We start from the raw sequence: 26,546 nt of genomic DNA on the forward strand, positions 1-26,546 counted from the left end.
TGGATGTGATACTCCACTGGTTCTAGAGGGGGCTTTGTGCTCAGAGTGCTTTATCCTGCCAAGGACTGAGGTAGTGGATGTGAATCTCCACTGGTTCTGGAGGGGGCTTGGTGCCCAGAGTGCTTCATCCTGCTCGTGACGGACTCAGTAGCGTCAGTGCCCTTGGCGCCCATGGGCCAGCCGTGCTAGTGGCAGCGGTGCCCTGTTCAGCGGTGATTGTGTTGGCGGTGCCCTGTTCAGCTTTGCTTGTGGCGGCGGTGCCCTGTTCAGCGGTGCTTGTGGCAACGGGTCCCTGTTCAGCGGTGCTAGTGGCGGCAGTGCCCTGTTCAGCGGGGCTTGTGGCGGCGGTGCCCTGTTCAGCGTTGCTACTTACGGCGGTGCCCTGTTCAGCGGTGCTTGTGGCGGCGGTGCCCTGTTCAGCGGTGCTTGTTGCGGCAGGGTCCTTTGCAGTGACTCAGCTGCTGGCGGTCCTGTCTGGCCCAGCGGGGCTGCTGCTGGCGGTCCTGTCTGGCCCAGCGGGGCTGCTGCTGGCAGTCCTGTCTGGCCCAGCGGGGCTGGTGCTGATGGTCCTTCATGGCGTAGCGGGGCTGGGGCTGGCGGAGGCCTACTGGGCAGTTGTGCCGGTGGCGCTGGCCTCCTGGGTAGCAGGGCTGGTGGCGCTGGCCTCCTGGGAAGCAGGGCTGGTGCTGGCGGTGGCCTCCTGGGCAGCAGGGCTGGTGCTGGCGGTGGCCTCCTGGGCAGCAGGGCTGGTGGCGGTGGTCTCCTGGGCAGCAGGGCTGGTGGCGGTGGCCACCTGGGCAGCAAGGCTGGTGGCGGTCACCTCATGGGCAGCAGGGCTGGTGCTGGCGGTGGCCTCCTGGGCAGCGGGGATGATGGCGGTGGCCTCCTGGCCAGCGGGGATGACGACGGTGACTTCCTGGGCAGCAGGGCTGGTGACGGTCGCCTCCTGGGCAGCGGGGATGATGGCGGTCTTCTCCGCCGTGCTGCTCTTCCCAGCCTTGCTGACTTTCTTGTGGCCCTTCCCCACCTTGGAAGGTGTCGCAGCTGAATCCACACTCCCACCTGAACCCTTGGCTGCGGCTTTAGTGGCTGGAGTCTTCCCCCTCTTCCGCCGGGCACTGGCCAACTTTTGATGCTTGACAGGTGGGGGACTGTTCGTGCTGTGGCTCCGTGCCACACTGGCTGCCCTGGTGGCCGGTGCACTCCAGATTCCAGTGACTACAGGCACCACTGGTCCCGGAGATGTGGTGGCTGAGGTGCTAGGTTGGGACCTGGAGAGTCGGGCCCTAGGAGACGGACGGGGTGGGGGAGGTGTGGGAAAGAGGTCAAGGTTGGACAGGAAAAGTTTTGGGGGAACACTGGGACGGGTAGCTGGAGGGGGTTTGGGAGTGGAGGAAGAGGTTGTGGTTGTAGGAGGTGTTCGTTTGGTGACTTTGGGTGAAGGTGCATGTGCTGGAGGCTGTCGTGAGGTGGATGGCTGTTGGGTGGGTGTGTGCCTGCGTTTGTGTATCTTGGGAGGTGGCATCACAGACACACTGGGAGAGGACACAGGGGACGTGTGAATGGCAGTGGGGGTGGTGACTGCACGTGAGCGGGCTGTGGTGGTGGGTGTGCTGGTGATGGAAGTAGTTGCTGTAGATGTAGTGCATGCAGGTGTGAGTGGAGACGATACAGGGAGGGAGGAGGGAGACGAGGAGGAGGGGGACACAGTGGAGGCAGTGGATGTTGGTGTGTCTGCATGTGTGTGATGCTTGCATGAGTGCCTGTGGGATGTGTGGTGCTTATGTTTGTTTGCCAGAGCTTCCCTTGTGTGTTGACGTGTGTGCATGCTGGTCTGAAGGTATGCTTGGGATAGGCTGAGGTAGAGGGGATTGGTTCTGGGTGGAGGAAGTTGGAGGGGGGAGGCTAGAGACAGGAACAATGGCTGCCATCAGTGCTGAGGCCAGAGTCTGAAAAGCTCACTGAAGGGCCGCCTGACCAGAATGAATGCCCTCCAGGAATGCATTTGTTTGTTGCAACTGCCTTTCTAAACACTGGATGGCATTCAAAATGGTAGACTGCCCAACAGTGAGGGACCTGAGGAGGTCAAGGGCCTCCTCACTGAGGGCAGCAGGGGTGACTGGGGCAGGGGCTGAGGTGCCTGGGGCGAAGGTGATGCCCACCCTCCTGGGTGAGCGGGCACAGGGTAAAGGCTGAGGGGCTGCTGGGAGGGCTGTGCTGGTAGGAGGGTGGCGGCTATACCTGTAGATGCGGGGGGCACAGATGTTGCCGCCACCACAAGGGAGCTCCCATCAGAGGACGAGTCCGTGTCACTGGTGTCAGCTCCTGTCCCCGCCGTGGAGCTCCCCTCGCCCTCCGTCCCACTGGTGAACTCCGAGTCCGTATTGTCGCCCTCCAGGGCCATGTGGGATGCAGCTCCCTCCTGCTCCGGTGCCACTGCTTCTCCGCCCAATGATGCTAATGCACACAAGAACAGGGAGACCACAAAAAGGGGGGGGACGACAGAAGAAAGACATGTTGAGTGCATGCATTACCGCTACCATTGGCGGACACGACAGACACAGAAGCCCCCTGCACTACGCCGCGGACTTGGCCTCCACTGTTCAATCCCTGGGACATGGCCTACAAGGCCTGACTAGTTGTACTTGGCACTGTACACAGGTGGGTTTGGGGTGGCATAGGGTCTGCCAAAACAAGGGGACCTAACTAGCACACTCGCCCTGGCCTAGGGAAACCCAAAGCCTACCTCCCCACCCAGACACCTCCACTGCGCGCACAATCAGCAGAATGAGAGTGTACTCACCCCCTTGTGGCTGCTGTGATGCCCTCAAGCGCCCATCCAACTCCAGGTACGCCACCGCCAGGATCCTGAACATCAGGGGGGGTCATGGTGCGACGGGCACCCCTCCCACGTTGGGAGGCCATCCCCAGATGGGCCTCCGCCATCTTCTTGCTCCAGCGGCGAATGTCCTCCCATCTCTTACGGCAGTGGGTGCTCTGTTTGTGGTAGACCCCCAGGGTCTGGACGTCCTTGCGCCAAATATCTTTTTTCTGGTGGGCTCTGACCTACATGAATTGTACATGGGGAAAATAAAAGTTATTACCAAATACACCGTCACAGTCATTGGCCCCCATCCCTACCCTTGCCATGATGCACATGCACTCACCGTTGTTTCATGCACGCCTCAATCTCCCTCCCCCCCATCTTTCATCCACCCCACTCCACACAGGCATAGCCCATACAGCATGCTCCCAGTGTATTCACCTTTTTGTCTGGAGGACCGTAGAGTAGCGTGTACTGGGGGAGGACCCCATCCACAAGTTTCTCCAACTCCTCCGATGTGAAGGCAGGGGCCCTTTCCCCAGACGTACAAGCCATTGTCTCTTCCAGACCGAGGTCACAGCAGCACTTGCAGTGTAGGTCCTCTCCTGTCGAAGATCAGGCATCGAGTGATTGAACAGATAAAAAATGGCGGTCACGTCCGCAGCGGTGCGTACCGTCACCGCCAGCGTACATCGTCATTGGCTCCTGGGACCCATAGGGTCCAATGTTAACCAATGCAGCATTCCGCCGCGGTCTTCAACCGCCCACCGCAACGGTGTACAACGCCAGCGCAGTTACCTCACATCCCATTGTCCCACTTTACAGGTCAGGCAGCCTCAATTTCAGGGGACCACATGGCTTAATTTTTAAATGCGTCACACATACCTAGGCCTTGCCTCAAATATAGGCCAAATATCGGATTATGATTTGAGTTCTGTGTAAGTTGTGGGTACGTACCTCTGAGTTGGTTGACTCTGTGCTCGCTGTTGTCCTTCATAGGCACCGTGCGCTGGGACATGTGAGGAGATGGCGGCATCCTCCAGTGTACAGACCGCTGGTGGACCTGTCGACAATGAAGGAAAGACATGTGATCATCACCTACAGGCTTGACCGTGCCACAGTCCTGGAACTGTGTGCCCAGCTGGAGCCAGACCTGATGTCAGCTATCCGTCATCCCACAGGAATCCCCCCTCAAGTGCAGGTGCTGTCAGTACTCCATTTCCTTGCAAGTGGGTCATTTCAAACAACAGTGGCCATAGCATCAGGGATGTCCCAGCCTATGTTTTCCAACGTGTTGTCCACAGTGTTGTCTGCCCTGCTGAAACACATGCGGAGCTACATCGTTTTCCCTCAGGTGGAGGATTTGCATACAGTGAAAGGAGACTTCTATGCCCTGGGACATATCCCCAATATCATAGGTGCCATTGATGGGACCCATGTGGCTTTGGTACCCCCCGCAGGAGTGAACAGGTGTACAGAAACCGGAAGAGTTATCATTCCATGAATGTGCAGATGGTGTGTTTGGCAGACCAGTACATCTCCCATGTTGATGCCAACTTCCCTGGCTCAGTGCATGACACTTGCATCCTGTGGAATAGCAGCATCCCTTATGTGATGGGTCAACTCCAGAGGCACTGTGTGTGGTTATTAGGTGAGCACCTGGTCAGAGCCCCGCAAGTCACCCCATCTTGGATTCCTCTGGGTTTCTAGTTTTCAAAAATGTGCTGGTTTTCTAGGTTTCTCCAGGTGCCGGCTGAGCTACAGGCCAAAATCCACAGGTAGGCACTGTTTTCTATGAAAAAATGTGATGTGTCCACGTTGTGTTTTGGGCCATTTCCTTTTGTGGGCGCTAGTCCTACCCACACAAGTGAGGTATAATTGTTATCGGTAGACTTGGGGGAACGCTGGGTGGAAGGAAATTTGTGGCTCCTCTCTGATTCCAGAACTTTCTGTCACCAAAATGTGAGGAAAATGTGTTTTTTTAGCCAAATTTTGAGGTTTGCAAAGGATTCTGGGTAACAAAACCTGGTCAGAGCCCCACAAGTCACCCCATCTTGGATTCCCCTAGGTCTCTAGTTTTCAAACATGCGCTGGTTTGCTAGGTTTCCCCAGGTGCCGGCTGAGCTAGAGGCCAAAATTCACAGGTAGGCACTTTGCAAAAAACACCTCTTTTTTCTTTAAAAAAATGTGATGTGTGCACGTTGCGTTTTGGGGCATTTCCTGTCGCGGGCGCTAGGCCTACCCACACAAGTGAGGTATCATTTGTATCAGGAGACTTGGGGGAACGCTGGGTGGAAGAAAATTTGTGGCTCCTCTCTGATTCCAGAACTTTCTGTCACCAAAATGTGAGGAAAATGTATTTTTTTAGCCAAATTTTGAGGTTTGCAAAGGATTCTGGGTAACAAAACCTGGTCAGAGCCCCACAAGTCACCCCATCTTGGATTCCCCTAGGTCTCTAGTTTTCAGAAATGCACAGGTTTGGTAGGTTTCCCTTGGTGCCGGCTGAGCTAGAGGCCAAAATCTACAGGTAGGCACTTTGCGAAAAACAGCTCTGTTTTCTTTCAAAAAAATGGGATGTGTCCACGTTGCGTTTTGGGGCGTTTCCTGTTGCGGGCGCTAGGCCTACCCACACAAGTGAGGTATCATTTTTATCGGGAGACTTGGGGGAACATAGATTAGCAAAACAAGTGTTATTGCCCCTTGTCTTTCTCTGCATTTTTTCCTTCCAAATATAGGAGAGTGTGTAAAAAAGACATCTATTTGAGAAATGCCCTGTAATTCACATGCTAGTATGGCCACCCCGGAATTCAGAGATGTGCAAATAACCACTGCTCCTCAACACCTTATCTTGTGCCCTTTTTGGAAATACAAAGGTTTTCTTGATAGCTATTTTTTACTCTTTATATTTCAGCAAATGAATTGCTGTATACCCGGTATAGAATGAAAACGCACTGCAGGATGCAGCTCATTTATTGGCTCTGGGTACCTAGGGTTCTTGATGAACCTACAAGCCCTATATATCCCTGCAACCAGAGGAGTCCAGCAGACGTAACAGTATATTGCTTTCGATAATCTGACATTGCAGGAAAAAGTTACAGAGAAAAATTGATGTTTTTTTCACCTCAATTTCAATATTATTCTTTTTCAGTTGTTATTTTCTGTAGGAAACCCTTGTAGGATCTACACAAATGACCCCTTGCTGAATTCAGAATTATGACTACTTTTCAGAAATGTTTAGGTTTCCAGGATCCAGCATTGGTTTCATGCCCATTTCCGTCACTGACTGGAAGGAGGCTGAAAGCACAAAAAATGGTAAAAATGGGGTATGTCCCAGTAAAATGCCATATTTGTGTTGAAAAATTGGGTTTTCTGATTCAAGTCTGCCTGTTCCTGAAAGCTGGGAAGCAGGTGAGTTTAGCACCACAAACCCTTTGTTGATGCCATTTTCAGGGGGAAAACCACAAGCCTTCTTCTGCAGCCACTTTTTCCCATTTTTTGAAAAACAAACATTTTCACTGTATTTTGGCTAATTTCTTGGCCTCCTTCAGGGGAACCCACAAAGTCTGGGTACCTCTAGAATCCCTAGGATGTTGGAAAAAAAGGACGCAAATTTGGCTTGGTTAGCTTATGTGGACAAAAGGTTATGAGGGCCTAAGCACAAATTTCCTTCCACCCAGCGTTCCCCCAAGTCTACCGATAAAAATTATACCTCACTTGTGTGGGTCAACATTGTCAAAGAGCTCTCCAACCCTAACGCCAATGCAAACGCCATCACGCCCTCACCAGACCTCTGCTACTCCCTAGCCACCTTCTTACATCGTAAGATCACCGACCTACATGACAGCTTCGGACACCAGACCCAGCCAACCACCACAGAACCTACAACCCCAGCCATCACCCTCAACGCCTGGACTCACATCAACATGGAAGAGACCAAAGCCACCATGAACTCCATCCACTCCGGTGCCCCCTCGGACCCCTGCCCACACTTCATCTTCAACAAAGCCGACGACATCATCACCCCGCACCTCCAGACCATCATCAACAGCTCGTTTTCGTCTGCTACCTTCCCTGAGAGCTGGAAACACGCTGAAGTCAACGCCCTACTGAAAAAACCTACGGTGGACCCAAGCGACCTGCAGAACTTCCGCCCCATCTCGCTCCTCCCATTCCCCGCCAAAGTCATAGAGAAGACCGTCAACAAGCAACTTACTAACTTCCTTGAAGACAACAGCCTACTCGACCCCTCTCAGTCCGGATTCCGAGCCAGTCACAGCACAGAAACCACCCTCATCTCAGTCACAGACGACATCAGAACCCTGATGGACAACGGAGAAACATTCGCCCTCATCCTCCTCGACCTCTCGGCTGCCTTCGACACCGTCTGCCACCGAACCCTAATATCCCGCCTCCGCTCCACCGGGATCCAAGGACAGGCCCTGGACTGGATCACCTCCTTCCTCTCCAAAAGCTCCCAAAGAGTCTCCCTCCCACCTTTTCATCATCACCTCCTACGCCGACGACACTCAACTGATACTTTCCCTCACCAAGGACCCCACCAGCGCCAAGACCAACCTGCAAGATGGAATGAAAGACGTCGCAGATTGGATGAAACTCAGCCGTCTGAAACTGAAATCAAACAAAAAAAGAAATCCTCATCCTCGGAAACACCCCGACCGCCTCGGACGACTCCTGGTGGCCCACGGCCCTTGGCACCGCACCGACCCCCTCAGACCACGCACGCAACCTCGGTTTCATCTTGGACCCACTTCTCACCATGACCAAACAAGTCAACGACGTATCATCCTCCTGCTTCCTCACCCTCTGCATGCTCCGAAAGATCTTCCGTTGGATCCCCGCTGACACCAGAAAGACCGTGACCCACGCCCTCGTCACGAGCCGCCTGGACTACGGCAACACACTATACGCAGGAACCACCGCTAAACTCCAGAAACGTCTGCAATGAATTCAAAACGCCTCCGCCCGCCTCATCCTCAACATACCCCGCAACAGCCACATCTCCGCCCACCTGAGACACCTGCACTGGCTTCCCGTCAACAAAAGGATCACCTTCCGACTCCTCACCCACGCACACAAAGCCCTCCACAACAAGGGACACGAACTCCTCAACCGCCGCCTCAGCTTCTACACTCCCACCCGTCCTCTTCGCTCCGCCAACCTCGCTCTCGCTGCCGTCCCTCGCATCCGCCGTACCACGGCGGGTGGGAGGTCCTTCTCCTACCTGGCGGCCAAGACATGGAACTCCCTCCCCACCATCCTCAGGACCACCCAGGACCACTCCGCTTTCCGGAGACTACTCAAGACCTGGCTCTTCGAATAGCAGTAACCCCTTCCCCCTAGCGCCTTGAGACCCGCACAGGTGAGTAGCGCGCTTTATAAATATTTTATGATGATGATAATGCTTAAGAGATAGTTGGAGAAAGCAATCTCAAATCTGCAACATAATCAAGGCTCCCAGGTTTCCATTTTTACTGATTTGTACAGGTAACCATAAACAGAAAAACATGCATTTTTCTGTCTGTACTTATTTTTAAATATGGAAAAATTCAGAAAATAGATCTTCTTTAGAGTGATTTTTGTTGGTGTCTGTTAGAAATTGTGTTTCTAGTTGGCAGAGGTATGCACTGTGTTCAAGTAGAAACCACAATCCTAGTCAGGGTAATTCAGTTCCACACCGTAAATTAACCTGTGTTCACCTTCTTGTAGCTTGGAAGGGAGCAGCCAGGCTTAACCTAAGAGGCAATGTGTAAAGTATTTGTGCAACACTTAAATTACAGTAACAAAGTAAAAACAACACAAAAAGACTCCACACCAGTTTAGAAAAATAGAGAATATCTGAGTAAAACAAGACACAAACTACCAAAAAGAATTCAATATATTAATATTTAAAGAATAAACTGCAACGTAGTGCCTAGAAGTCAATGACTCTAAATGGTTACTTCAGGTTGTGGTAGACTGGGCTAAATCCAGAGTTCAGGCTGACCATGATGGAGGGCAGGCTAGCTATAGGATTATCGCAGAGTCTGCTGAAAAAAGTGCCCTGGATGGAGCAAGTGTCGACGTTGAGCAACAATGCAAAGCTGATGCGTCAATTCCGATACATGTAGTCGGGTAGATGCATTTGTGTCAAACCTCGCAGTGGAGTCCCGCATCATCACTGAATTGGCAATGCTTCGGAGGCCACTGCATCGGCTTTGAGTGGCACAACAGCTCGGATGCATCGACTGTTGCAGAAAAACACTGCAAAACCCACTTCTATGGCCCAAGACTGGATTGGTATCTCAGGCAAGGGTAGGGCTTACAGATGGCAGAATCCGGGAGCAAGAACAGGGTTGCAGGCGGCCTTTGATATCCCTGAAACTGCAAGAACAGGCGGCAAGCCAGCAAGACTTTGCAGAAACTTGGGTTCAAAGATGTAAAGAGCAGGTCCTGTCCTTCTCACTCCCAGATACAAAGCACCAGGCCAATATACTAAACAGGAAGCAAAGTGACAGTCCTTCCTACAGCACAGCAATCAACAGGCAGCAGGCCAACATAGCAAAGCAGTTAGCAAAGAGGCAATCCCTCCTGCAGCACAACAGTTCTTCTTCCAGGCCGAATATACTTAGTTCAAGCAAAACTATTATTTCGGGGGGGTTTGGTGTCCAGTACATATACCCGGTTGAGCCTTTGAAGTTGGAGAGACTTTAAAGAGAGGCCTTTGACGTGCACAAGGCTCCTGCCCTTCTTTCCCTGGCTCCAGACACAACCCTATTCAAGTGTAAGTGTCAGCTCGTCACTCCCATCTAGCCCAGGAACACCCATCAACCTATTAATGGGCCATCAGTATCCAAATGTTACCACCAAGCTCTTTCTGTCTACAGGGAATGTGCAAAGTCTAGCTGTCACCCACTACAGACATGTATTCAGAGACAGGCACAGGATGGTTAAAGTAAGAAACCCTCCTTCTGTGGTGCCTCCCTGTAGGTGAACAAAAGACGTGGCAGGAGGATGTCCCACTTAAGCCTCATGGGTTCTGGTAGACCCATAATCATGCCAAGGGTACGGTTGAACCTTTCAATCAGAGCATTGGTTTAGGAGTGGCAAGGAGTAGTGAACGTTTAGGTCACTTCACACTCATCCCACATGGCCTTCATGTAATTGGACATGAAGTGAGTACCTCGGTCAGATACCACCTCCTTGAGGAAAACCACACAGATTTCCCATCACTGTCCTGGCCATGACGAGTGGAGTCAACCCCCTCAGAGGGATAGCTTCCGGGTACCTGGTAGCATGGTGCACCAAGACCAGAACAAATCTGTTGCCCATGGCTGTCTTGGGATCCAGAGGTCACATAATGTTAATGCCAAACCGCTCGAAAGGGGTGCTAACCACAGGGAAAGTATGCATGGGGACCTTGCAACTTTCCCCCTGACTTGCCACACACCTGGCAAGTGGGACAGGACCTAGAGTACACATCTGAGCCCTTCCTCCTTTGAGGCCAATAAAAATGGGTGACAAGCCTGTCTAAGGTTTTGTCTTGTCCCGAATGACGTGCCAGTGGAGCATCATGAGCTAAACCAAGTAGGAAAGTAAGAAAATGCAAACTTTCTAAAAGTGACAATTTCAGACTTACAATTTAAACTCCGACTTCACCTTAAGTTGTGATTTTAAATTGTGAGTCCAGAAACATCACACTCCAACTCTCTATCTTTTCTCAATTGGAAGTTACACTCAAAGGTTGCTTCAAGGTGACCCTAATGTTAACCTTTGAGAGGCCTTTCAGCACTGACATTTTTATTTTTATAGTTTTTCGTTACCAGGATATGTGAAACTTATAAGTATATGTCCAACGTTTTCAATACAGTGCACCCTGTCCTTGGGGCTAAGCAGGACCTACCTCACGGGTAAACTATATGTGATAAAAAGGAATGTTTGGGCCTGGCAAGAGGTTGCACTTGCCAGGTCTAATTGAAGTTTAAAACTGCACACACACAGGCTGTGCAGTGGAAGTTCTGAGACATGTTTAAAGGGCTATTTTAAGTGGGTGGCACAATCAGTGCTGCAGGCCCACTAGCAGATTTAATTTATATGCCCTGGTCACATATAGTGCACTTTACTAAGGACTTACGTGTTAATTAAGTATGCAAATTGTGGATAAACCAATGTTGCCATATTTTGAAATACAGAGCACCTGCACTTTAGCTCTGGTCAGCAGTGGTTAAGTGTACAGAATTCTAAAGCCAGGAAAATTTAAGTCAGGAAAACAGTAGGTCAGAAGGCAAAAAAATTTAGGGGAAAACATGCGAAGGATGCCAGGTCTAACAGTGTCAATCATGATTGCTAGGCCAATAGCTGTTTAGTCTAACACATAAAGGTCTTAGAAAAAATAAAACAATTTTCTAGCGAAGTTCCAATTGTGCATTGTACAAAAATGTCAATGTCATGTTAATGTATTGTATATGAGTGATATGAGAGAACAGGGCTGATTGCAGGGGCCCCCTAACTTTTTGCCCCCATTTTCCACTTTTTGCTGGTGTTTTCCTGACTCTGATGGTGCCCTGGGTACTGCTAACCAGTCCCAGGGCCTGTGCTCTGTGTAAAATCAGTATGCAAATTAGGCTCATTATAATTGTCTAAGTCAACCTACCTATAAGTCCTTAGTGTATGGTAGGGCATGTAGGTTTAGGAACCCCAGCATAGGTAGTGCACTTATAGGTGCACTGCTGAGGTTCCCAGTGTCATTTTAAAGGCAGGCCTGCCTTGCTGGCTGCTTTTAAATTAAAGTTATATGCAAATTCGACTTTGGAATTAAAAGTAGTTCCAAAGTCTTAAACTACCTTATTTTTACATATCTGTCACCCCTAAGGTGTGCCCTATGTGCCCCTAGGGCTGGGTGCCATGTAACTATAAGCAGGGACCTTATAAGAATAGTTTTATAAGCCCTGATGAGGTAAAACAGGCAAATTTGTTTTCCCTCATTGTAGTGAATTGCCTCCATAGGCTAGAATGGAGAGACTTTATTTTAATTTTTAAAGTCCCCTTAAGTAACAGATACCAGAAGTTTGGTATCAAATTAATTGTTAAAACTTTATCTGGAAAGTTACCAACTTCAGCAATGCAGTGTTTTTGCTGCTGTGCTCTGATTGGCCAGTCTGGCCAGGCTGCCTTGATGAGGTGTGAAGTGGCCTGGCTCCACAAAAAGAGATGTGCCTGTGGGAGGAGATCTCCCCTCAGCAGATGGTGAGGCAGGAGGGGGGAGGGCTGCCAAACTGGTCTTCAAAGGCAGAGAAGGACATTTGGAGCAACACCCCCACATCCTGCAAACCCAGACAATTAGGTGCCCCCTTGATTAGATTAAAACCTGAGTTTCTGCCTGATGGCCTAGAGGGAAACAGACTACAGCATTGCCTGCCACTCATAATCAACCCAGCGGCAATGCTGTAGCAATCAGGGTGCACCAGCACCCTCGCAATGCTCACTGTCTGTACATGACAGTGAACATTTTGATCCTGCTGGCCAGGGGGGCTTCTGCACTGCCCTTGCCAATTGCATTGGCAGTGCAGGGCCCCCACTGGGGCCCCCTGCTCCCGTTCTCTGCCAGCCATTTCATGGCGGTGCCACCACCATGAAAAGGCTGCCAGAGAACAAGGGCGTAATCCCCCAGCGCTGCCCTGGTGGATTATGACTGCCACTTACCTCCAGACAGCCGGTATCACGGATCCTGCTGAAGCTGGCAGTTCCATGGCAGCCTGACCACCAGGGTTGTAATGTGGCACTCAGTCCGCCGCATTGTTGGTGGTTGACTGCTATCCGCAAGTCTGGTGGTCTAGTGACCGCCAGACTCGTAATGAGGCCCTGAGTTTGCATGCCATGATCATGCCAGTATTTCAGTTTCTAATTATGGTTTAAAGTGGTTTCAATCCTGCAGCCAAAAGTCACTGTGCTGCTTTTTCTCTTTTTTTGTGACGTTGTTTGTTTTTATTTACTGTCACTAAAATGTAGATTCTTTTAATATATCTTAGATTTGAACTCTGCATCTTAGTATCCAGCTCACTGAGGTTGGTTTCAATTTTATCCTTTGGTTTTTGTTGTTTTTATGCATTATATTTTATTACAAAGTATTGTAAAGATCTTTAACAAACGTGTTATATATTCCAATGTAAACATTACACTAAGTGCCAACCAACTAGCTTTGGCTAAGATGGCATTCCCCCTACTATTTCCATCATTTCTGGTCTGGGTGTGTTAGATGCCTATTGGAGAGAGTATTAAGTTAAGCACTTGATTGCCGGATGTGGGAGTTTATTAGGAGCTTCATTTTAATGAGTATGCTATGGAGAACTTCAATTATTGCTGGAGTGTAGGAATAATAGAGTGGATGCACTTTAAGATTGGAACGACACGCACCTTAACGCATCATGCTGTACAGTATGATAAGCACTTTACTGTGAGAAGAGATATAGCTCACCTAGAAAACCACGTGTAAAGGAATTTCATTGAGCCTGGTTTTGGTGGATTCTGAATAGCTATTCCAAACGCCTCCACTCTCCGGCTCATTCTGACTGACCCTGTTTTCATTGTGTATATGTACCAGTAATATGTCCAGTTCCAAATGACCAAGGGCTTTAACAGCTTTCCTATTTTTTCCGGGAAGGAGAGGGCTGTTCCCACAATTCAATGACTTGGTACTAGGTTTTGTTTTAAAACTGACAGAGGTACAGCATACCTATGAGACAGGCCATCAGCTAAAATATTATGTGAGCCTGATAAATGAACAAGTTGTAATATTATAGTTACAAGGACCAGCCGGCCCTAGCCAAATCATGTGAACGATACCCAATTTGTGTCCAATCAACTTATAAAAAACAAGTTCATTTATTAGTACAATTAAAAGTCATCAATGGGGGTAGAACCCCCACGGGGCAAACTAAACAGGTTTCAAACAAGCATACAGGCAAAAAGGTAAGTGAAAAAAAATTCCAAAGAGTCAGACTCACACAGTGGCGTAGCGTGGGTTGTCAGCACCCGGGGCAAGGCAAGTAATTTGCGCCCCCTAACCCGGGGCAAGGCAAGTAATTTGCGCCCCCTAACCCGTGGATTTTAGCACTCGAGATGTTGCGCCCGGAGCGGCCAGTCCCCCCTGCACGCCCCACGCTACGCCACTGGACTCACAGTTATGTATCACATGACATTAATGCACGGATAATCAATTAAGTACAATTACTAGGGTCAGCGTATTAAGGTCAACAACGTTTTGATCCACCTAAAATTGCAGGATCATCATTAGGACAAAACAATGTATGCCTTGGATCAAATGTGCATAAATAATTATGTAAACCTGTTAGCACAATAAAAAGAGAGAGAACAAAAAAGAGAAAAAGAGGGAAGAAACAAGGAGAATAACAAAGAAAAGAGAAAAAGAGGAGATACGATAATTGAACAAGGAATATTCAGAAATTGATCCTGAAGGTGAAAAGATTCTACAAGTGAAGCAAAAAATTGCAAAGATTCTCCAAGCCATGCCTAATGTCACACATTACAGCCATACTGCATCTCCATTTTAGTGCCTATACCTGAACACATACTTCCTTGATGTTATACAAAATCACATAGTGATGGAACCACTGACATTGTGTAAAGGTAGCACAGGACAAAAAACAGCCAGAACTCTGGAAGTGAATTCAATAAATGCCAACAAGAGACAATTACCAAAGATAATCCATGCCCCAGGTTATAGATTTCTGGAGCAGCCAGATAAGGTGTATTCCCCTCAGAATAGTAAATCAGGCCAATAGAACTTCCAGGTGACTGTTAAGGAAGTAAAAAAGCCATCCTAATATAGCCAAGATAAATTAATGATAACGCTCCAAAAGGAGCCAAATAATCACACTGCATACCTGTCAGTAATAGTTCCAAAGTATGAACGTGAGGACACTGGACGAGGACCGTGTCCTAACATGAGGATATTCCCTAATACTTGCCACTGTACCCACCCGGGTGAATAAATGGAGTCAGAATGTACACCCCGGTACCTGAATTCTGAAGTCATGCACAGCTGTAAAACACAAAGGCACATATTTATACTCTGCTTGTGCCGGATTGGCGTAATTATGTTTTAAGCAAATCCAGCGCAAACTAACTCCATATTTATATTCTGACGCTAGACCCATCTAGCATCAAAAATTTGGAGTTAACATCATTTTAAGGATGTGTGAACCCGCCTTGCATCAATGAGATGCAAGGTAGGTGTTCCCACCCAAAAAATTACTCAAACAACCTAGTGCCATATTTATCCACCCGGCAAAAATGACGCACGGGTGGGAGGAGGACCCATAAAATGACGCTAACCCCAATTTGCGTCAAAATTGAACACCTGGATCAGGGCAGACATTAAAATCAGGCAAACATACCACTACTTAAGGAAAACACACACAAGCAACATTATAGACCAAAAGGACAATATGGAGGTGCTACTGATGCAGCTTGCAAGACAACGCCGAGCACAGGAACAACGGCAGCAGCCACCACCACCCCAACGCAGCCCACAAAGGCAACGCAGAAGGCAGGAGAGACTTTTCAGAAACAAGATAGCCCTCCATGGCCTCAGGGAACAGGACATCATCCAGAGATGTCGGCTCAACTGGCAAGCCGAGCAACAACTAACAGCTAACCTGCAGACACCACACAACATAGCACCGGTGACCAAGCTGCTAGCTGTCCTGCATATGTTGGCAAGTGGCTCCATCCAGACAACGGGTGCCCTGGTCACTGAGGTGCCACAGACCTCATTCTCGGACTTCCTGCCCAAGGTGTTAGATGCCATATTCTCCCTCACACACCACCACATCAGCTTCCCCAGCACCCAGCAGAAGAAGCAGGAGATAAAACAGGGCTTCTATCAAATCCATGGCTTCTCGCATGTGCTTGGTGCAATTGACTGCACCCATGTCCGTATCGTTCCACCTGCAGCAACAGAGCACCTATTCAGGAACAGAAAGCACCCGCATTCTATCAATGTGCAGGCCATAGTTGACCACCAGGGATTGTTCACAAACATCTTTGCCAAGTACCCTGGGAGTGTCAATGATTCATTCATATTCCACCACAGCAGGATCCATCAGCACTTCCAGGACAGACAATATGGCAAAGGATCTTCTTATCGATAAGTCAATAAACCTAGCAATATACACACAGCACAACCCTGTAGGCCACACAAAACATACACCACTACATTGACACGTGGGCAGGCTGACACTGAGGTATGACATTGGTAGTTATGTTGTACACCCTGACACACTGGGATACACACCTCTGGACAAATAACGGCTGTCACAAGCATTAGCAACCCCTCTAGAGCAACAAGGGACCAATGTCAAAGCCCACAGTGACAGTGACATGGCCTGCACTGGAAGTACAACTTGGAAAAGGAACCATTTACAATTACATTAGGCCACTTAGTCAATCAGACACCCTCCCAAACAGTATGTACTGTGGAAGGGGTGTGCAATGTGTGTTGCAGCAGGTCTTACACCGTGAGACACATAGCATGATGATTCTGACTGATGTAGGTGACACAGAAATACTCAGTCTCAAAATCATACATCACTCCTGGGGTGCTGTTTCCAGGTTGCAATAAGGAAGTGGACTGTGCTATGAACACATATTGATGTGTCACTAATGCAAACTGCACACTGCTGCACCCACTGAAAGAGCCAATTGTCCATCAAAATAGCATATGTACAGGGAGATGGCCCTTCCTGCACAGATACATCCACCTCCACAAGGCAGTTAGCCAGGTTCCCTGGAGCAAGTTAGGTAGTGCAGGTGCACAGTTGCACATGAGCTACTGGCAGAGGGAACAACAAAGGTTTGCCTAGAAACAAGTCACACATGGGACAAATGTGCATTGTCAATACTGAACAGCTCAGTGCTGCCAACTTATGGAGATGTGTTGTTCATTGTCACCTACCCAATTCAAAGGGCCTCAGTGTCGCATTTCATCTGCAAAGACATATGTCTAAATGGATGGGATGTCCAGGCCATGTAGTGCAACCATGTTATTACCACATCTGAATCCATTGTGTGTGTGGATGTATCATGTCCCCTCCAGTGAAAACACACCAAAACATGCTGGCAAGCACACAACGCATGGTACATACATACTGACTAACAGTTTGGAAAAAGAAATCATAGATCCTAGGTCAATGAGCCAAACACAAGTTGTCATGTCAAACAACCCAGTGCAGATAAAACCTCACAGAAGCCCAGGATCTCACACAATACCACAAACACATATGAGTCACAGACGACACAAGATATCGACTGGCATGCTACATGACATTCCTGTTGCAAGCACTAACAAAATACTCACTCCTATTTTCTTTTTCAGAGGATCAGGGTTACGGGATCCAGCCATGGATCATGACCCCATTCCCCAACCGTAGCACAGCAGCAGAGTGTGCCTATAATGAGGCACATCGAAGGACACACACCATTGTGAAAAGGACCTTTGGCATCATGAAGTCCAGATTCAGGTGCCTGGACATCACAGGAGGAAGCCTTCTGTATGCCCCACACATTGTGTGTGAAATAATACTGACCTGTGCTATCCTGCACAAAATCTGTGTGAGGAGGAACATCCCTTTATAGGAGCCAGACCAAGAACTGCCTGAGGAGGAGGAGGATGGTGGCAGGGAAAATGAGGGGGAACAGCAGAACACAGCTACAGGAATGCACCGCAGACAGCAAATTGTACACAATTTGTTCACTTAATAGTCACTCTACACACTTTGATATGTAAATAAACACCTTACTTGATCACACAATCCTGCTCTCTTTTCTTCATTCTCTATCGCATGTTTCTCAGAGATGTGAGTATCACCTTGGGGAGCATGTTGCAAAGACAAATCTGATTACTTCTGATGCAACATCAGATGTGATGCATATGATTGTACAGCAAACATCACACACATATAAAAAAATACTCATCTTTTGAATGTCATATATGAAGGACAAAATCAATGGACCACAGCATATGACTCACATCCACATTGCCAACATGGTCTACTGTAGCACATGACACACAACTATGACATCTCCAATCATAAGGTATATAAGCGGGCCATACATGAGGCAGTGGATGTGAAATATCAGTGGAAACAGGAATGTATGAACAGACCCCTGGCATTAGTAAGTGTGACACTTGCAATCTCTGCGAGGAGCTTGTGTGACAAGGGGGGGCATCATTTGTAAAAATGGATAGCATGAGTGTCCCAGGCATGACAAGCAATGTTCACAACACATTCCCTGCGCAGTCCATCCCTGGAAATCAGTCCTTCCACTGCCATGTGTTATGTCTCTGCACTCCCATCTCTAGGGGTCACTGTAAACAGACTATCTGTTCCCTGGGAATCATCATTAACACTCACCCAGATTCCCTTTCTGGCTCCTGTTTGCTTCACTTTTCCACATGGCATGCTATAGCAGAACTACATTAGCTTCCATGGACTTCAGGTCCCATAATGCACTGCCTGGTAGTCGGTAAGACCTGTAATTTTCTGTCCACTGCTCCCTACGGGAAAAGTCCAGTTGTCCCTTTATACTGGATTCTCTCATCCAGGACTTGTGAGAGACTGAAGCTGCACACACCTGTGACCTCTCCTGTGGAGCCCAGCCATGTGACTCAGCCCTGGCCTCTCAGCTGCCTGGAACTGCTTATAAGCTGCCATTCCCTGAAGCTCCTCCTCGTGCATTGGAGTAGGATTCCTTTTTGTTCCAAACCCCTTGTTGGATTGTGTTACAGTCCTGATTCAACCTGAGCCTGTTCCCTGTTCCCTGTTCTTGGCTTTGCCTCCTAGTTTGTTGCTTCTGTTTCTATTTCCTCTTGGGTTATCGTGTCTGGTAAGCGTACTATCAGTCCTCACCTCTGTAGAAGTGTTTTCCTTTGTACTTGGGTTGGCACCTGATTTCCAGGAGGCAAATCCAGCCCCTATCCTTTGTCTAGTGTTGCATGTAGTCTTTAGTGCTTAACAGAGACAGTGTGCTATGGCTGTTTTGCAGGAATTGCCACTGTGTCTCCTGCTGGACCCACAAGGGCTAGTCTTGTGTATGTAAGTACAATCTTTGTTTGTGCCCTAAGGGTCCAGAGAGAGAATCACTTCTGCTGCCTCCTTTCTATGGGGCTTGCATGGTGACTATCTGTAAGAGTAATCTGCATAGAGGCATTGTTCCCTGTTGGTGTGGGAAGTTCAGAGCCCTAACCTGTGTACAACCTTAGTGATAACCCCAGCGTGTTTGTCCATTACTGATCCGTTCCATATTTGTTCACACTAAGGTGGCTCTTCCTTCACTTTCCTGTTTTCTCTGCCTTACCATAGCTGGTCCTTCCTCTTGTATGCCTTAGCTGCTCTTGGTACACTACCTCCTTGCGATATACTCTGTGAACTTAAGGGGTGCCCCTAACAGAGTACTGACTAGACCCACCCGAAACCGTGACACCATGGAGCCCATTCCTGACACAGGGTACACATGCCCACACACTTAAACTGGACACTTATGTGGAATGCACATATGAAAATAGGTGAGCATATGCAGCCACAGCAGCAGGTCCACCACAGCAACACAAGTAACATAGGTAATGGTAATGAGTCAAACTGACGTGTACCAAACATTTTATGGGTGGAATTAAGGCACAGTGTCTCAAACACAGTACGTACCAAACATGTACACACGTCAGACATTTATGTAGTCCACACACAAGTCACCATGAAGTTGTAACCAAAAATTAATGACATATGAGGTGTAACATATCCTACATAGCACTCTTCAGCCATCCTCAATGATACCTGAGTTTTGTTTGTCGTATGAAATGTAATGTCCCCCAAGTCAAACAACTACACACATCACATGAGTCAACACATGTTACAAACACATACCATGACTGTTGTAGATCATTGAATGGCATCAGATGTAGATACACATTTGGCACACATTCATACATTTGCATGACGTTCAAAGTATTGCATGCCGTTTATTCAGAAACGCACACATCATTAATACAGATCATTCACACCTAAAACACAAAGTTGCATGCTCTACCACATGTGGCCAAACACTATATTACACACTGCAGGCCATACCATCCTATTTTCCTGTTGATGCGGGGTGCATCCATGTTAAATATAAGAAAACCACGCAATCACAGATAGAGTCAGAAATTTTGACGCAAACGTGTTGAAAACCCATGCAAACTAGCCATATATGGGCCCTTAACGTGAGTTCCACCTGCGCGCCACATGCATGCGGATATCTATTGAAAGTGAAGTATACAGGTAGTGCGTGGTATTTTGCCGCACCTGTAGGTGATGCGTCAAAAATATTCACGCAAACATCGTATGCGTAAAAAAAATACACTCATGATGGAAAACGGGCTGCTAGGGGACAGGAAGTGATGTAACAGGAAATCCTGTGTATGTGATTTTGTGTAGTTTAGTGTCTTTAATATTGTATTTGTACTGTCAGGTGTCTGTCTGGGGTTCAGATTAGTTAGGTTAGTTGGGGTTCTTTGGTTTGGGCTCTAAGTTTTCATTATTTTCATTTATTTTCCTCTTTTGTTCTACATTTTCTGTTTGGATTTGTTGTTCATGGACATGTTGGGAAGGGTGAGGCTGACACGCATGGGGAAGGAGGAGCTTGGGGGCTGTGTGTGGCTGGTGTGCCACTTCCTACCCTTGATGCTGGAAATGGGTGGGCGGGTGATAAAGGGGTATCACACAGAGGCAAGGTGGCTGTGGTGGGGCAAGGTACTCTACCACCTCAAGAGGGTGCCTCATACAAGCAGGAATGAGCACCAGCTAAAGTTGGGCGGACCTAGTGGCCAAAGAGAAGAATCTGCTGGACCACCTGGGTGTGGTGATCAATGGCCCCGTTGGTAGGTATCACATTGACAAATGTGTACAGTAGAATGCTCCTGAGTGACAGTAGCAGATGTGTTGATGTACTGCATGCAATGTTTGTGGCCAGGTTGAATACAAGCAGAACAAAGTGTTAGTGTCCCAGTAGTGAGATGGAGTCCACATGTCTATACATGTTAACAATGCAGGCCTGAGGTTTGTTGACTCATGTATGACTATCACTTAGGGCCACATGTATGAAGCTATTTTTTATTGTCACAAACGGCCTATTTTTCTGAATTTGTGCGATTACGTAAATAAAAAATGTTTAATCCAATGCACATACCCAATTTTGCCATTGTGCAATCACATTGCCAAATCACAAAATAGGGTTTGCTAGTGGCATTTAGGAAGTGGCGTTCCCTTCCTATTTGCGATTCGCAGTCTGATGTATGATTGTTATGTGACCGCGAATGCCATCACAAAACATTTGCAGTTACCACCAGTTTCAAGCTGGTGCTAACCTATTCGCAAAAGGAAGAGGGTCCCCATGGGACCCCTTCCCCTTTGTGAATGCATGAAAAAACATTGTTTCAGAGCAGGCAGTGGTCCCACGGACCACTGTCTGCTTTAAAAAAGAAAAAGTTATATTTGTTTTTGACATGCTTTCTGTTTACCCTTAATGAAATAAGGTTGCATTTAAAAAAAGAAAATGCGGCTTAATTTGAAAACAGTCACAGACATGGTGGTCTGCTGTACCCAGCAGGCCACCATCCCTGTGAGTGCCGCCAGTCCCAAGGGGTTTGCAAAATAAGACCTATCTCATGAATATTCATGAGGGAGGTCATTTGCTACCCCAATTGTGAATTGCAAACAGTGTCATGGACATAGTTGTACATCAGACTATCCTACTCGCAAACTGTGATTTGCTAAGTCTCGCAATGTGCAACTCACAAAACTTGATCTTCGTACATGTGGGCCTTAGTCGCACATTTCAGGTGCTATGGCAACACCTGTGCCCATGCATTCTGTCAATGATGATCAGGTAAGATACTGTCAGCATACCACATTTCACTGGATCCGGACAGCAAAGTGGGCAATTCATGTTTAGCGCTACTTTGTCATCATTAAACTCACATGATCCTTGCCACTATGTATATGTTGGCAAAGGGGGCATAGCCGGCTTAGGGGACGCTGCCAATGGGGCGTTTGTTACCTAAATACAACTGTGCCACATCTGCCATGGACTACTGAATGCATGATAATTGCAGACAGAAAATTGAGCCATATATTCATTACATAGTAACCCAGTGTCCTTTGATGCACAAGCCACAATACCTGAGTCACTTGTATTGCAGTGCATCAGGGAAGTGCCATTGAAATTTTCACCCACATACAATTCATGCCATGGAGTACCATCTGAAATGGATTAGCAACATATGGTTGTAGTGGGGTTTAGCACCACATGATTGTTAGGCCCAGTGCATGCGTGAAGATGTGTGGCTATCACTCACTGGAGTGTCAGTGTCAATGTGAGTTTGCACTGGTATGTCTGTTGTACTGTGTACATGCAGGATTACCAGCTCACTCATGTAAAATGTTACACACTGTGATATGTTGTGAACACGTATGTACAGTGATCTGACATTGAACATATCTTTCCTTTGCATGTCTTACAGGTGGACCTGCCCCCTATACCAGTGGCAAGATTTTCAGGACCCAGACGTATCCAGTAAGTGTGAAAATGTCTGTCCTGTGTAGTGATTGTGCCTGTTGTGTGAGTGACTCTTGTTTGTTGCACTCATTGCAAGATATGATGAGCTGGCATATGATCTAATATCTTACTAGGCTGGATGGTGACAGTGTTCCGTGCAAGGATTACCCATTCACAAACAGAGAGTCATATCTTGGGAGTCTTGTGCTGCACAATAGGCAGCAGCGTGTGAACAAGGTGATAGGTAGCCACCTGTAGTCCCACATGTGACTTGGAAGTGCACTAGTGTCAGTATATTGGCACTGGGTCCTACCCTCATTCTCACAACACAATGATGCATCAGTTTTCCAAAGAAAAATTGTGCATCCCTGTATTGTAATGTACATGTAGGACTGTATCGGTAACTGTCCCAAAGCATCTAGCCCCATAAGTTGTACTCCAATTACGTGACTCTTATGTGGTATGTAATAGGCATGCATGCAGGTCAAGGCCAGGCGTGTGCTGGCATCAATGTGAGTGTTTTGGGAATTGTGTTGGCAGATCAGGTGTTGATGGTTGTCCACAACTGGACACATGAATGTAGAAGTGAATGACCTATGGATGCCTTATTCCTAGGTGGCAGACCTCCTCACATGTGTTCCACTCACTAAATCCATGTATAAGTGGACATGCCTTCATGGTAAGGTAGATGTGATGGTCACAGTGTAGATGACTGGCATCTCATTCAAGCATGCATGTGTCCCAAACAACACTGACCCCTTATGATTAGCAACTGCATACCATACTGCCAATTACATCTACCAGTCACTGGTCTTGTGTGCTTTGAAGTTGACTCAGATGATGAAGATTAGTGGGCCCGGACCATGTGAAGCAGTTGCTGCCTTTGCATTGTGACACATTGCACTAAATCAATGCACAGATCAGTTTATTTGGTCCAACTATTGTTGTGCTTTGCTCTGGTGTAAATGACATGATGGGTAGGCAGTGTTGCCCTTACATTCATCAGGGACATTGTATTATCTGGACTGTGATTAGGACTGCGTGTGCAAATTGAAGCAGAGTGTTAGAATATCATCTGTACATACATTACACAATGATGACACTGATGGTTGCCTGTCTCATTTTTAAAGCTTCCAACATGGATGTTGCAGAAATCACGGCATTCCAAAAGCAGACAGTGCAATATTGCTGCATCTTGGATGTTGAGTCTGGTTACCGCAAGATGACACAACTCCATCAAAGAGAGTGAGCCACAGGGGAATGGCGGGCTTTCAGCCAAAGGGGACCCGCATTGGCCACAAAGAGCGTAGCCAGTATCACACCTACACAGGGGACCACAGCCTCCACCGCCACATCTGCCCCACCTGCTGCACCATCAACCTCAGCACCACCGCCCACCACACCTGCTGCAATGGACATGTCCGCAACAGTGGAGCTCCAGGAGGACATGAAAAGGTCCTCAAAAAGCTGGACAGCATACAAAAGGATGTTGACAGGAACACAAAGAGACTGAAGGCCATCAAAAAGTCACTGAGTAGGGCCAACCTCTGAACTCTTGCCTTCCCTCACCCCTAGTTCAGTCCCCTCCCTCCTCATTCCTCATTCTGTTTTGTAGTGGGTTTAAGGGGTTTTAGTGATAGGTTAGAGTAGGGCAGTTGTTTAAATAGGATAAGTAGGTTTGGGGGGTGGTTTTTCCTATTTTTACATGTTAGTTTGTGAGTGGGTAGATGGGGGTTAATGTTGGGGCTTTTGTGTATATTAAAAAAACATTAAAATAAAAAAAAAATAATATATATATATATATATAGATAGATAGATAGATAGATAGATAGATAGATAGATAGATAGATAGATAGATAGATAGATAGATATATTTGGTTAGTATTAGGTAGTATATGTTTAGGTAAGTATATGTTGTCTTGCATGTGTCTCGTCATATAAAGGGGTGGGAGGCAAATGTTTAGAGTGTGTAGGTAAATGTGGTAAGTAAGCTTAGCATAGGTTAGTTAGGGCCAGTCGTGGGTAATGTATAGTTAGGATAGATTAGGTTAGTATAGATGTGTTACATAGATTTAAGTTCAGTTCCATACATAGATTACACAAATTTAGGTACTCCCTTACTGCATGTGTCATATGCTTGGGTCTCAGGGTCTTTGCATGAGTGTACAGTGCCAATTGTCTGTTGGCCTGTGGATTCCGTCCTGCATCCACATCCCTCTCTTGACATGTTAATTCCCACTTCCAACTGAGCTGTCACATTGGCAGCTACAACACATCTAAATCTCAATTCATCTGCCATCCATTATACCCACCACTCAACGTGAATATGGTTCCCATGTATTGGACAGGTAGGAGTGCTTTTTAATCTGTAATTGTTTGGATCCTGTGTCATGATATTGGGCACTGTGGGACGTCTGCCTGCAGCCTGAAGTTCATGTCAACTGTGCTAAACTGAGTAGTTCCAATTTCAGATGAGGTCAAGTCTAAAAACTTCACACCAATGTGTTTTACTTGTTCTCCCAGCTGGCGTTATTGTCCGAGCACTCTTACACAGCCATTCCTGTTGTATGTAGTGGGTGAGGCATGTATGTTTTAAAGCAAATGTCACACACACAGTGTCTTGCTTGTAGGGGATGTGGCCAGCATTGACGTTCATCATGTAGTAGCCTTGTGAGTAGATATCTGTCCACATTATTTCTGCACTCTTGTATTTACACTCTGTGACCATAGTCATGTTACATGCATCACAAATCTCCAACAAAGCAGATCTGTCACATTACACAGAGACAAAGTGGTTGTGTAGGTGCTGTTTGTTTTAAAGTGCTGTAGTGCAATTCTATTGTGACGCAACCCAAGTGCAACTTTGAGTGACATGTCATTGGACATTCTGAGGTGAAGTGTCGTTCAGTGCAGGGAAACATGAATTGCCAATGGAGTAGTGAGAGACAATTGCAGTCCATGGTGGAAAGGTTAACAGTGTTTCAGTGAAGAGTGCATGTCATCAACTGTAGCAACACTGGCATGTTGTCAAGCACAGGACAAAGGGAAATCACTGCCCATGTGGCATGGGCTGGTGCTACCGGGTACTCCTACTGGTGAAGATGATCTGTTCCTCATCTTCATCCTCTGATGTGTGTGTCGTCTCCTCTGCCCTTGATGGTGGTGGCGGTGGGTTTGAGGGAGCCACACACACTTCAGTGGTTGGAGAAGTGGGCACCAAATTCCCAGCAGCTGCCATTTGTGGAATTACATATGGCATAACTGCAGCAAGGAGGAGCTGCTGATTATTGAGTATGGCAGCATCATCCCTGTGGTAGGCAGCCATGTCTGCCCTGAGGGAGGCCAGTGCATGGAGTCCTGCTTGTTGTAATTCATGCAGCAGCAAGATTGGGAGGGCAGGTGTTGTGGCAACTCCCTCACTGCAGTGGTTAGGTCTCTCACACACTGTTGGACTCCATGCAGTAGGGATTGTGTGACTTGTTTGGCTGCTGTCTGTTCAGCGGACGTTATCATGCACATGCACATCCCCTAAAGGCTGGCTGCCATAGTTTGCATCCCAACCCGCACCTCCTTAGCCAGCTCCTGCTGTACTCCCACTACTGTCCTCTCAAAGGTGGCCCCTGTGTCATCAGAGTCCTCAGCTGTGTTTGAGATGGCAGGTCATACTATTGGGGTGGTGGGTGGGTCCTCTGGGATGACTTCTATATGTATGCTCCTCCTTGCGACTGGATGTGGTGTCTGGAGGGTTCCCAGGATATCTTGGAGGGTTTCCTGGCTGATGGTTGTCAGCTGGTCATCCAGGTCATCAGGATAGTCCAGGACAGGCAGATCCACAGGAGAGCCATTGTCCTCTGCAATGAGATATTGTACAATTAGTGTGTCTTCATTGTGCCAGTTGAAATGTGACATCACTGACTTCCTATTGGTGGTACATTGTCATCTTGGTTCCCATGCATTGTTCCTGGCATTAATGTTTGCAGTCTCTCAGTCCTATGCCCCACCTGCATGTCACATGTAGTGAAGGGCAGTTTGGGCAATTGTCTGTGTCACATCTTCTAGGTGTGGTTTCTGTCCAAATTATGGATTGCCACCTTCTTGTCCTCATTAACCCTCC

This window comes from Pleurodeles waltl, chromosome 4_1 (genome assembly GCF_031143425.1).
Source record: "Pleurodeles waltl isolate 20211129_DDA chromosome 4_1, aPleWal1.hap1.20221129, whole genome shotgun sequence".
Taxonomy (NCBI): domain Eukaryota; kingdom Metazoa; phylum Chordata; class Amphibia; order Caudata; family Salamandridae; genus Pleurodeles; species Pleurodeles waltl.